This window comes from Nicotiana sylvestris, chromosome 10, assembly GCF_000393655.2.
Source record: "Nicotiana sylvestris chromosome 10, ASM39365v2, whole genome shotgun sequence".
NCBI lineage: Eukaryota > Viridiplantae > Streptophyta > Magnoliopsida > Solanales > Solanaceae > Nicotiana > Nicotiana sylvestris.
The window spans coordinates 44848682-44862368 of NC_091066.1; positions in this window are offsets into that span (position 1 = coordinate 44848682).

Sequence of the window (13687 nt, forward strand, 5' to 3'; positions counted from 1 at the left end):
GGACCTAAGAAAGTTCTTTGAGCATCTGCGCAAATATGACTTGAAGCTAAATCCAACGAAGTGTGCATTTGGAGTTCTATCGGGCAAACTCTAGAGATATATAGTCAGTCGGAGGGGCATCGAGCTAGATCCAACAAAGATAAAGTCTATTCGGGATTTGCCTCCTCCGAGAACCAAGAAAGAGGTTATGAGCTTGCTGGGAAGATTGAATTACATCAGCCAGTTCATTGCTCAGTTGACATCCACATGTGAACCCATATTCAAGCTGTTGAAGAAAGATGCATCAATTAAATTGACGGATGAGTGTTAGGAAGCCTTCGATAAAATCAAAGAATATTTGTCAAATCCGCCAGTCTTGGTCCCACCCGAACCGGGGAGGCCTTTGTTTTTGTACCTGATAGTCTTGGAGAATTCCTTCGGCTATGTCCTCGGGTAACACGATGTGACCAAGAAGAAAGAGCAGGCAATATACTATCTGAGCAAGAAGTTTACTAGCTACGAAGCCAAATACACCCTGTTGGAAAGGACTTGCTGCGCCCTAACTTGGGTCGCTCAGAAGCTTAGGCATTACTTGTTGGCCAATACTACTTACCTCATCACCAGGCTGGACCCTTTGAAGTACATATTCCAGAAGCCGATGCCCATAAGGAGGTTAGCAAAATGGCAGATACTGCTCACTGAATTTGATATAGTCTATGTCACCCGCACGGTACTGAAAGCCCAGGCTTCAACAGATCACCTAGCTGAAAACCCCGTTGATGATGAATATCAGCCTTTGAGTACTTACTTCCCGGATGAGGAGGTGAATTCAGTTGAGGTAATTTCAGAAGATGCCAATACTTGGAAAATGTTCTTTGATGGAGCGGTGAACGCAGAAGGTGTCGGGATTGGGGCAATTTTAATCTCACCCACTGGTCAACACTATCGAGCCATAGCTCGGCTTCAGTTTTTATGCACAAACAACACTACTGAGTATGAAGCATGCATTATGGGTATGAATATGGCAATCGACCAAGATGTGGAAGAATTGATAATCATGGGAGATTCGGATCTGATCATCCGACAAGCTCAGGGAGAATGGGAAACTCGGGATGTCAAGCTTATTCCATACAGGCAACATGTGGAAGATCTTAGCAAGCAGTTCAAGTAAGTCAAGTTTAGGTACATTCCTCGTTTCACAATGAGTTAGCCGATGCACTCGCTACTTTAGCCTCGATGTTTCCATATCCAAGCAATCTCCACATTGACCCACTGGAAATCTTAATCGGGGAAAGGCATGGTTACTGCAATATGGTTGAGGTGGAACCAAATGTTCAGCCATGGTATCATGATATCAAGAGATTTCTGAAAATGAAGGAATATCCTGAGCATGCAAATGGAGACCAAACAAGAACCATTAGAAGGCTTGCCAGTGGTTTCTTTTTGAGCGGCAAGGTCTTATATAAAAGGACTCCAGATCTCAACTTGTTAAGATGTGTGGATGCCGAAGAGGCCGGAGAATCATGCATGAAGTGCACGCAGGAGTGTGTGGACCCCACATGAATGGATACATCCTGGCAAAGAAAATCCTTCGAGCAGGCTATTACTGGATGACTATGAAAAAAGATTGCTTCAGTTTTGTTCTAAAATGTCATCAGTGTCAGGTGCACGGTGACCTGATTCATGCACCGCCTATAGAACTACATCCTATGTCAGCACCTTGGCCATTTGTTGCTTGGGGTATCGATGTCATTGGGCCAATCGAGCCAAAAACATCAAATGGGCATAGATTCATATTGGTTGCCATTGACTACTTCACAAAAATGGGTTGAAGTGGTCACTCTTAAAGCCGTCACTAAGAAACGATAGTAGATTTCGTGCACTCCAGCATCATTTGCCATTTTGGTATCCCTACAACCATCATTACGGACAATGCTACGAATTTGAATAGTCATTTGGTGAGGGAGATATGCGAACAATTCAAGATCACGCATCAGAACTCTACCCCTTATTGGCCCAAAGCTAATGGTGCTGTTAAAGCAGCAAACAAGAATATCAAGAAGATTCTTAGGAATATGATCCAAAGTTCCAAGCAATGGCATGAAATGTTGCCGTTTGCATTGTTGTGATATCGCACAACTGTGCGCACATTATTCGGAGCGACCCCTATCTATTGGTTTGTGGAACTGAAGCCGTAATACCTATAGAAGTTGAAATTACTTCTCTCTGAATTATCGTCGAGGTTGAAGTTAAGGATAGTGAATGGGTCAAAACCCATCTGGAACAGTTAACCCTGATCGATGAAAAGCTAATGGCCGCAATCTGCCACGGGCAGTTGTACCAACAAAGAATGGCCCGTGCCTACAACAAGAAAGTGCGGCCTAGGAACTTTGAAGTGGGGCAACTCGTTTTGAGGCGTATTCTCCCTCACCACCAAGAAGAAAATGAAAGTTCTCTCCAAACTGGAAGGGTCCATACATTATAGGGAAACTGTTGCCAAAAAGGGTGTTGTACCTGGGAGACAATGAAGCAGAATGACCCCAAAACAGCTGTATATGCAGACGCAGTCAAAATGTATTATATTTAATCTTGCTGCAGCAACAATATTATCTGATTGAGATGACGAAGGCCTTCATTCTCGCTATCCCAAACACTTCAACTCTTTTGCTAACCCTTTGAGCCGGTTACCTTTCTTTGATTACCCTATTTGGAACCTGAAAACGTTTGGAAAAAAATCAAAACAAAACAAAAAGAAAAAAAAACAAAAACAAAAGTTTACCTGAACTATGTTCGACTTGATTCTGAAAGGATACGTAGGCAGCCTCTCTCTGGGGTTCATTCACACCAAAACAAAATTCCAAATTCCCCCAAAAGTGAAACTGGAGCAGATGTTATAATAATTTGACGACGGTTCGCCTGAAAGATTCCAAAGTTGTAATTCAATCCAAATTCTTTTTACCCCAAACCCTGTTCAAGTCCTTCCGATCAATCGGTAAAAGATGTTCAAAATCGGAGAACGTGGCTACTTGGATCCGATGCAATCAAAATTAGAGAAACAAAATGAGAGAGTCTTGTTGGTGAAAACCAACATGGGCACTGTAAGGCAATGGTGAGTAGAGAAGCTGAAAAATGAGAGAGTCTTGTTAGTGAAAACTCGCAAAGAGCACTATAAGGTGACGATGAGAAGAGAAATGAGAGAGGTCCATTGGCGAAAACCTGCAAAGGGCACCATTGATCGAAAAGAGGGAATTCCTTACAACCATCAGCACTGATATGAGTCGTTGCAAGGTTTCTCAGTTTTGAGATATGGATTATGAAGGGTCTTTGCAAGATCGGATGGTTGCGCAGATCGGGTATCCAGTCCAAAAAGCATGTCATGCCTATTGAAGTCTGCATGCACTCTAGATAATTCCTTCTTTCTTTCCCCAAAAAGGGACGCTTCTCGTTAAGTTCATTATCCTATCTTTTGTTTACTTTTCATTGAGTCTCTTTCGGTCTAATCCCTATTCGAAACTGGTACAAAGAAAAGATAGCAAGATTGGTTTTATAGGTTTCTGCTTAACAAAAGCCAAATCCAAAAAAAGCACCCAGCCTCAGCAGGTGCATCAAGTCGATCTCGACTGGCCATGATGGCCAATGATCCAGGTTCAAATTTATTGAAAAGGAAAGAAATCCAAAGTCAAGTGTCCGTAAAGGTAGAATAAGGTGAAAAGGACAAAGTCCCACATGGGTGAACCCTCATGTGAAATTTTGGAAAGTCAAGGTCCTTGGTTTTAGAAGAGAAATCGATCTCCAGAAAGCCAATGAGTAGTAGAGGTTTTCATTAAAAGAGTTGGGCCAAGATCAAAACATCAAGGCCACAAAACCAACCACCGTTCCAAACTAACCGTTGTTCTTTGTTTGAAAACATGAAACAAGTGCAATCCAAAGCAACCTTGCAAGAAGCAGGTGCAACCAAAAGAAACTGCGCAAGGGCTAGAAACAACTTTGTAGAAACAATCCATAAAGGAAAGTTCCCCCAAAATTCTTTCCCGCATTTACTCATTCTATGAAAAAAAGAAGAAGGGAAAGAAAAAAAAAAGATAAGAAGAAAAAAATCAAAAATATGGTAGCCTAGAGTCTCTACTCCCTAGTTGAAGTTATTTTAGACATAGGGTCTCCACTCCCTAGTCGCCTTTCCAACATAGGGTCTCCACTCCCTAGTTGAGTTTATTTTTTAGACATATGGTCTCCACTCTCTAATCTCCTTTCCAACATAGGGTCTCCACTCCCTAGTTGAGTTTATTTTTAGACATAGGGTCTCCACCCCCTAGTCGCCTTTTCAACATAGGGTCTCCACTCCCTAGTTGAGTTTATTCTTAGATATAGGGTCTCCACTCCCTAGTCGCCTTTCCAACATAGGGTATCCACTCCCTAGTCGAGTTTATTTTTAGACATAGGGTCTCCACTCCCTAGTCGCCTTTCCAACATAGGATCTCCACTCCCTAGTTGAGTTTATTTTTAGACATAGGGTCTCCACTCCCTAGTCGCCTTTCCAACATAGGGTCTCCACTCCCTAGTCGCCTTTCCAACATAGGGTCTCCACTCCCTAGTTGAGTTTATTTTTAGACATAGAGTCTCTACTCCCTAGTCGCCTTTCCAACATAGGATCTCCACTCCCTAGTTGAGTTTATTTTTTAGACATAGGGTCTCCACTCTCTAGTCGCCTTGGGGCTCCACTCCCTAGTTGAGTTTATTTTTTAGACATAGGGTCTCCACTCCCTAGTTGCCTTTCCAACATATTGTCTCAACTCTCTAGTTGAGTTTATTTTTTAGACATAGGGTCTCCACTCCCTAGTCGCCTTTTCAACATAGGGTCTCCACTACCTAGTTGAGTTTATTTTAGACATAGGGTCTCCACTCCCTAGTCGCTTTTCCAACATAGGGTCTCCACTCCCTAGTTGAGTTTATTTATAGACATAGGGTCTTCACTTCCTAGTTGAAGTTATTTTTAGATATAGGGTCTCTAATCCCTAGTCTCCTTTTCCGACATAGGGTCTCCACTCCCTAGTTTATTTTATTTTTAGATATAGGGCTCCACTCCCTAACCTCTTTTTTCCAAGGACACACAATCCTGATTTTATTGCTTTCAATAAAGAAATAGTTTTGATTTTGTTACAATAACTCACGAAATTTTTCTAGTGAAAATTGGGGCAAAAAAGTTCGTTCATTTGTTTGTGTTGGTGCTTGAACAGATTTTCATCGTGAGGCACAAGGTTTGAGATGACCAAAAGAAGAAGTCTCAACCCAAATAAAAGAGAAGAAAAAACAAGAAAAGAAGTTGAAATCAAGGTGCAAAAGCGGAGAAAAGATGCGGACTACTCAAAATTTGATTGAAGTCACAAGCTTCTCATGTCCCGCCTTGATCCGAAAAGTTAAAGTGGAATGAACCAGCAGTTGCAGCTGACGAGCATCAAGATTCAGATCAAAGTCTGCAGGAAGAACCATCCAAGACTCAAGATCAAGCTTTAGAAGGTTTATAGATAGGAATCTTGTAACTCGTAGTTGATAGGTTTAGCTAGTTTAGCTTTTTATCTTTTATTTCGGTGTAATAAGGAGCTCAACAAGCAGAAACAACAGCAACAACAGTAAAATCACAGTTTACCGGTAGTCCCAACTACCAAAACTTCCAAAACTACACTAACCTGATTCCTTTATAGCCAATGATATGTAGGCAACCTCCGAAGCAAGGTTCAGTCAGACTCTATCAAAAGCTGCTTCTCATGGAGTTTTCCAATGGGCAAAAATCCCTCATAATTGCTCATTTTATCTTTGTCCAAGAACCCTTCATGTTTCCGAGCAAAGAGGGGCAACTGTGAGCATGTAATTTTTGCCCTATACAAACTACCCCTATAAAATCCCAAGAAAATAAATTTTTTCTTAATTATTTGCCATTTTAGGAATTTTGTAGAATTTTTATTAATTGTTTGCATTTTTCTGTGCATGTTTAATTTTATTAGAAAATCATGAAAATTCCAAAATACCATGCATTGCATTTAGATTTTTTAAATATATTTTTAGTATTAATTAATTAAATATTTGCTTTATTTAAAGTAAAAATCACAAAAAATGGCCCATTTCTACATTTTCCCCTTTATTTTTAAATTATTAATTTTTCTCTTTTAATTTAAGATTAAGTAACGTTTATAATTTTTATAATTAGATAATTATCTAATTTTACAATTTAGGTAATTTAGGATTTTTATCTTAGAAATTCATTAATTAAAAAAAAAGAAAAAATGAAGAAGAGAAAAACAATTTGGGTTGAAATGCATTTGTCTTAACCCCCAGCCCAAATACCCGCCGGTCCAGCCCCAAAAAATGATACCTGACCCGCCTATTTGACCCGCCCGTCTCCCTTTACTATATAAGATCCTTATATTATTTCCCCTAATTCAAACCCTAAATCTAGAAACAACAAGAACGACACCCACCTGTACAATTCATCGTCTTTTTCACTGAGTCAGCCTCAACTCGCCTGAAACTCAGGCGAGTTTACACAAATGAGCCCCCTCCTCTCCACGTTACTTTATTCCAACGGATTTCTGTCAGAGAAGAAGGAATATTCCCCCCAAATTTGCACGATTTATGTACTATGGATCGATTTGCTGGATGAATGGGAGCCGTGGATGGATGTAAATTGATCCATGCCTTCCATTTGTCCCTAAAATCGTTCAAAAACGAGGGGATTTTTCGGATTTTTGGGCAGAAGCTTCATGATTTTTGAGGGTTATATACAAGATGTGTTTTCTTGTTTAAGGGGTAGAAAAAAAATCAGAGAAAAATCTAAGAAAAAAATTTCGAAATTTGAGGAGAGTAAAATTTTCTAGGGTTCTTGAAGTTGCCACTTTCTTCAGGCTGTTTCTTTTTAGTTTGCTTCTCTTCAGAAAACACACAAAAAGCACAAATGGTCTGAGTTCATTTTCATTCGAGTTTACTTCATTTCAAGAGAAAATTTCAAAAAACAAAAATCACTAAAACAGATTTTTAGCATTTATTCTTTCTCTTCATTTATAGTTCTCAAAAGGAAGCTTGATTTAAAGTTTAAATTGGAGTTGAGTTTGGGGTTCGAAATTTCAGTGTTGATTTGGTTCAAGTTGGTCGATTCCTGTTGTCTTGTTGCTGTTCGTTTCAAGGTTTGAGTCGCGGCTTTGTTCGAGTCGGTTTAAATTGTTGTAATCACTAATGTTTTGTTAATTGAAAGCTTTAATTTCAGGATTATCTCTTTACTCTTTCTTAATTTGTTTTAGTATTGATCGAAATGTGATGATGCTTGAGACTTTGTTAGATTAGGAGTGTTTATGAGCTGGTTCATGAGAAACCAGCGTGTGATGCAATTTTTCTTAACTTCTGTTCTTCTTTTTCTTTTTGTTGGTTAATCCCTTAAAAAGGGCCAGCACAAAATTATATAGTAATGACTTGTTTGTTTGGTGTTGAAGCGTGAGGGCATCCATCTGAAAATGGTTTAAACAAATTTAGATACTCGGGTTAGTGTTTTAATATTTTTACGGTGTTGAAGAGTTTGAATTCAATTCAATCATATGTGCCTTAATGCCAAACAAAATTCGTGTATAGTCCATGTATACAGCACTGTATAGCAGCTGCTCTAAGTTTGATTTTGGACGTTTTTGAACCCTTTGTATTATGCTTTGTTGAATGATTAAGAATTGATTGAACTTCCTCCTAACTATTTCATGTTGGCCAAAGTTAGAACTTATGTTGCTTTAATGGGCTATGAATGTGTATTTGGATTTTAATTTGGATAAAAATAGTGAAATAGCTTATGATGATATGCAGTGAACTACCTTGATATTTGTTTCCAGTTAAGGATTGGGTTTAACCTTAGCTAATCAGCCTTAATTTTGTTTGTCTTCATCTTGTTTTCCGTAAAGCCAAGTTGTTTTCTTTACTGAATCAAGTAATTAAGTCCTATATGACACGTTAATTGGATCATGAATTTTAGATTGTTAAAGTCAGTCTATCTTATATCATTGTTTTGAGTTGCTCATATGGTTTGTTAGGCAGAAGCATTTTGTTTTTCTAAATATGGTTTTGGGATTACGGATGAGACCATTATAATTATTTTATTTAATGTACATTGGACTTGGCAAGCATGTAAAGCTCCCGTATGGAGGCCTTTATCCATTTTGGTTTTTTGTACAAACTCTAGTTGTGGGCCTTCTTAAAGTGGGATAGATAAGCCCAGATATGGGCAAACAAGACCAAATTGGTTTTTTCCTTCTCCTTTTATTTTCTTTTCCAAACTAGATCGCTGCATGAATCAAAGCTTAGCCCGTTAGACGTGAATTTAGTTTGCATTTAGTTTAGTCTTTATGAATGAATTAGTTTTAATCCCAATATTATAATTCCTGACCTTGCAATAATCTTAAACTTAGAGAGGAATAATCATGAAACAATCGTAGTTTGCTTTTAGGCACGCGATTAAACTATTACAACTACGGGTACGACTCCCGTGACGTGGTTGTGATGCCTAATTTTAAATTAGATTTAAGTAGGAGCATCTTTAGTTTGCCTTAGTGAAATACAAATATTTTCTTTTAAAATAAATTGAGGTGTTCCATCCAATCACCTAGTCTATGGCCCTCACATCGATATCTTAACCAATGTAGAAAATGCCTTGAACTCTCGTAGTTTGCTTTAGGCGCATTTAATTAAATAAATTGTCATAGCTACATGTACGATTTCCGTGGCGTAGCTAAGATACCTAAATCCCAAATTCGGGGATACATTTATGTGACCCGACCACAACTTTTAATAACTTTAATAAATTAAACATGTTGTAGATCATGGGTACGGTTCCCGATGACATGATTCACAATGTGTATCAGACAAACAAGTGTACGACAATCATGACTTGTTCCAGAATAATTCCATAAAATAATTTAAAAGCGGTTATAAAGTTAAAAATGCACAATAGGTTTAAAACATGTAGTAAATCAGATAATAGGCCAATTATTAATAGTTTAAGAGACCGTGCTAGAACCACGGAATCCGAAAATACCTAACACCTTCTCCCGGGTTAACATAATTTCTTATCTAGAATTTCTAGTTCGCAGGCTTATAAAGTAAAGTCGAAATTTCCTCGATTTGGGATTTTAAAATAAATCGGTGACTTGGGACACCAAATAAACTATTCCAAGTGGCGACTCTAATAAATTAATTAATCCCATTTCTATTTATGTCACTTTAATTAGAAAAACTCCCATATACCCTCGGGTGGTAAAAAGGAGGTGTGACACTTCCATCATCCTGTTAATTGAGGCAACTTCTCCTTTACAGAACAACATCAAGTCATCAGCAAAATTAGATGTGTCAGTTTAGTCCCTTTGCACATTGGATGAAAGTGGAAATCTGCTAGCTCACTCATTTTACCAAGGCCTCTTGTCAAGTAATCCATTACTAGAACTAACAACAGGGGATACATAGGATCTCCCTGCTTGAGTCCTCTTTTCCCTTGAAAGTATCTATATCCCTTTCCATTGACCTTGACAGTGTAACTAGGAATTGTAACACAAAACATCACCAATTGGACAAATGATGCAGGAAAACCATAGTCTTTAGGACCTCCTCAAAACTCCCAACTAACCATGTCATATGCTTTTCTGAAGTCTATCTTCATGAGTCATCTTGGAGTAGTTTTCCTATTATAATATCTCAATATATCATGGCATATCAGAACATTATGAATTAAGGATCTACCTTTTACAAAAGCTGCTTGGTTCCCTGCTATTATAGTTGGAAGTACTTCCTTCAGTCTATAACAAATGAGTTTTGAAATGCACTTCTATATGGTATTACAACATGAAATAGGTCTGTATTGGCTTGCATTTTGAGGATCTTTAACTTTAGGAATTAGATCTATGATAGTTGAGTTCAGCTGCTTCAACAGTTGACCATTATCAAAGAATTCCAGGATTGCATTTTTTATATCTTCTCCAGCCACAGACCAAGAAGCCTTGAAGAAACCACTTCCAAATCCATCTGGCCCAATGATTTTACTCACATCTATCTGATATATTGCAGCTTTGACCTTTGCACTGGTATATGGTTTCAACAATACAACCTACTGTTCTACTGATAAACATTTGTCATTCCTCTTAAAACTCTTGAAAGCTTTTATCCTGCCAGAAGCTTTCTTCACTAGCAAGTCTTTGTAGTAATCAACAAAAATAGATGCAATTGTACTTTGGTCAGTTTGTACAATACCTTGATTATCTGGTAGTTGAATGATATATTGTTGAAGTTTCTTGTGCTTTATCACAGAGAAAAAGTATCCGGTGTTGTCATCTCCCAACCTTATCCATGTTGCCTTACTCTTTTGTTGCAAGAATAACTCAGCTAAGTAGGAAGATTGTCTGAATTTTTGAAACCTTTTCCTTTGCCTGCAAAGCTGTATCCTAAGGGTGTAAATGTAGTTCTGCCTGCGCCTGAGCAAGATTAGTTGTGTTTTCATCAACTACTACAATGACATTACTGAAATGTTGGCCATTTAGTTTTCTCAATTTGTTCTTCAGGTATTTTAGTTTTTTCATCACTGTAAACATACTGTATCCATCTACTTGTTGATTCCACGCTTCCTTTACTATATCCCAAAAGGATGGGTGAGTGGCTCAAACATTGCAGTACTTAAAAGTAGCTCTATCTCTTCTAGGGCCATAAGTGAGAACTAACTTCATGGTACAATGATCATTTATTCCTTCAGGTAAGAATTGAGCTTTGAAACTTGGCATGCTATTCAACCACTCTGTATTAATAAACACCCAATCTATTTTGGACATCACTCTTCTATCTCCATGTCTATCATTCCAAGTGTATTTACTTCCACATTTGGGTAGTTCAATCAAACCACAAGCATCCACACAACTTTTAAATTCTACTATTTCTGACATGCTAATGGGGTTTCCTGCAATTCTATCATTTGGTTGAAGTACAAAGTTGAAACTCCCATCACTATCTATGGCATATTGAGTCTTGCACTTATAGACTCCAAATATGTCCACAATTATCTTATCTCCCCTCTTGTATTAAAAGCATACACTAATGTTGACAAGTATGTAAGCTTTAAACTAAGGTGATTAACCTTGCATATGGCTGCTTGAGCAGTTTTACTGATTAGGTCAATTTGAAAGCAATTTGGCCGCCATGTTAGCCATATTCTTCCATTATAATGTTACTCCATATTAGTGATATATCTCCAACCTCCAAATAATTTGTTTGTCAGTTGATCCATCCTATTGACTTTAATTTTTGTTTCCAAAATTCCAATCATACCTATATTTTCTTTTGTACAAAGGAGCTTTACCTTCTTTTGTTTGTTAGGGGCATTAATTCCCTTAACATTCAACAAAGAATACTATTCATGATTAGAGGGGGAATTAACTGTCCCACCCCCATTCTTCACTTGACTTTGTACTTCTTGAAAATATTGGTCTACTAACCCACTAGGACCTTGAGGTAGTGGTTTGAAAGTGTTCTGTTGGTTAATTTGAATTCCTCTATTTCCTTGTTGCTTGCAAATTGTGTTCCTTGCAGTATTAATAGGTGTTACCCATCCTGCTGAATTTACCTCTTGACCACCTGTTGATCCTTTACTTGTATTCACACCTGGTATCTCTTCTGCAGCCTTTGTCACTGATTTTTCCTGCTTTTGAGCTAGTTCTTGTTGTCTCTACACAGGTGAAGGTTGCTGCACCTTCGTTGCCCGACATTCCTTTTCGTCATGACCATATTTCTTACAAAACTTACATAAAGTAGGTTTCTAATCATATTGTACCTTTTGTTCCATAAGCATTCCTTTTTTATTTTTAAAGAAAACATATTCTGGTAGATTGGCATCCATACCTATTTCAATAAGTAATCGTGCAAAGCTAAGCCCCATCTTCTTTTCTTTGTGATTGTCTACCATCAATGGTTTACCAATTAAACTCCCTATTTTGCTTAATCCCTTTGAGCTCCAATATTTGAAGTCCAAGCCTGGTAATTTAACCCAGATTGGAACTATATAAAACTCCTCCCTGGTAAATTCCATGTCTGGATGCCATGCTTTCACAATAAAAGGTTTGTTATCAAAGCGGTATATACCTCCTTGAACAACTTCATTCTTCCCTACTACATCATCAAATCACACCAGGACTACCCCATTCTTCATTATAGAGATCTTATTAATGCCATATTTGCCTCATATTTTGTGGATATAACTGTTCAAAACTAAGAAGGGAGGGTTGTAACGACCCCATTTCGCCCTACGTGAACTATCATGACGGCACCTAGTCTCTACGACTAGGTAAGCCTAACAAATGCGGAAAAGAAACAATTTGCGAAAAGAAAATAATATGAAACCAAAATAACAAAATGGAATAGTGTTTAAAATGCCGCTTGGCACATAACAGTACAAGAATTTTAACCTAACACTTCCCAAAATCTGGAACCCCATGAATCATAATCCAAGAGATACATAAGAAGCTCTAACTCCAGAAATGTCTAACAAAAGTAAAATACTGAAGGGCTATACTATTACTAAAAGATAGAAAGGGACTCCTCGGTCTGCGGTCGCGACAGATATACCTTGAAGTCTCTACAGAAGCGCCTCGCCTCAAGGATGATAAGACTGAGTGGAAGTACCTGGATCTGCACATGAAAAACATACACATAAAGGGCATGAGTACACCACAGCCGTACTCAGTAAGTGCCAAGCCTAACCTCGGTCTAGTAGTAATGAGGAAAGTCAAGGCCCTACTGAGATTAAATGAAATATAAGGAATGACAGTATAAAATAAGACATAAAATTAAGTGCAATAGTAAGAAATAATACAGATAGAAAGAACAACAACAACTACAACAGAAACAAAATAATCACGGAAGGAAGTACAGCTCAACACGGAGATAACAACCAGGGATCTCTCAGTATCCGGAAGATCTCTTAGTATCCTCAATATGTATGCTTGGGATCTCTCGGTATCCCAAGGATCTCTTCGTATCCTCAATATGTGTGCCGAGGATCTCTCAGTATCTCAAGGAACTCTTAGTATCCTCAATATGTATGCTAGGGATCGCTCGGTATCCCAAGGATCTCTTAAAATCCTCAATATTTGTGCCGGGGATCTCTTAGTATTCCGAGGATCTCCTAGTATCCTCAATATATATGCTGGGGATCTCTCGGTATCCCAAGAATCTCTTAGTATCCTCAATATATGTGATGAGGATCTCTCTGTATCCCGCACTACAGTCAAAGTCAATATATATGTGCAGTGGATCTCCCGCGATACCGTCCCGTAGTTCCAAAGTAAACACGCAGCAACAACACGAAGAATACTCAATTAAATAAAATCTCACACTAAGGTAAAACAGGTATTTTCTAACCTAGCATGCTTCACATAGTACAAATAATGCAGTTTGAGCAAATAAAACAATTAAGTCAATTAGACATGATTCCCTAAGCTAACAGCAGACTTAAATTGCAAGTAGAATAAATAGGATGGGAAAACACAATTAAAGCTACTTAATGAAAGCAGGATTTTCAACAATTAGTATAAGTACGCACTCGTCACATAAAGTACAAGCCATTTCAAATATCAACAATACCAAATCCTAAGGGGAGTTTCCCCCACACAAGGTTTGGCAAGCCACTTACCTCGAACCGGCTCAATAA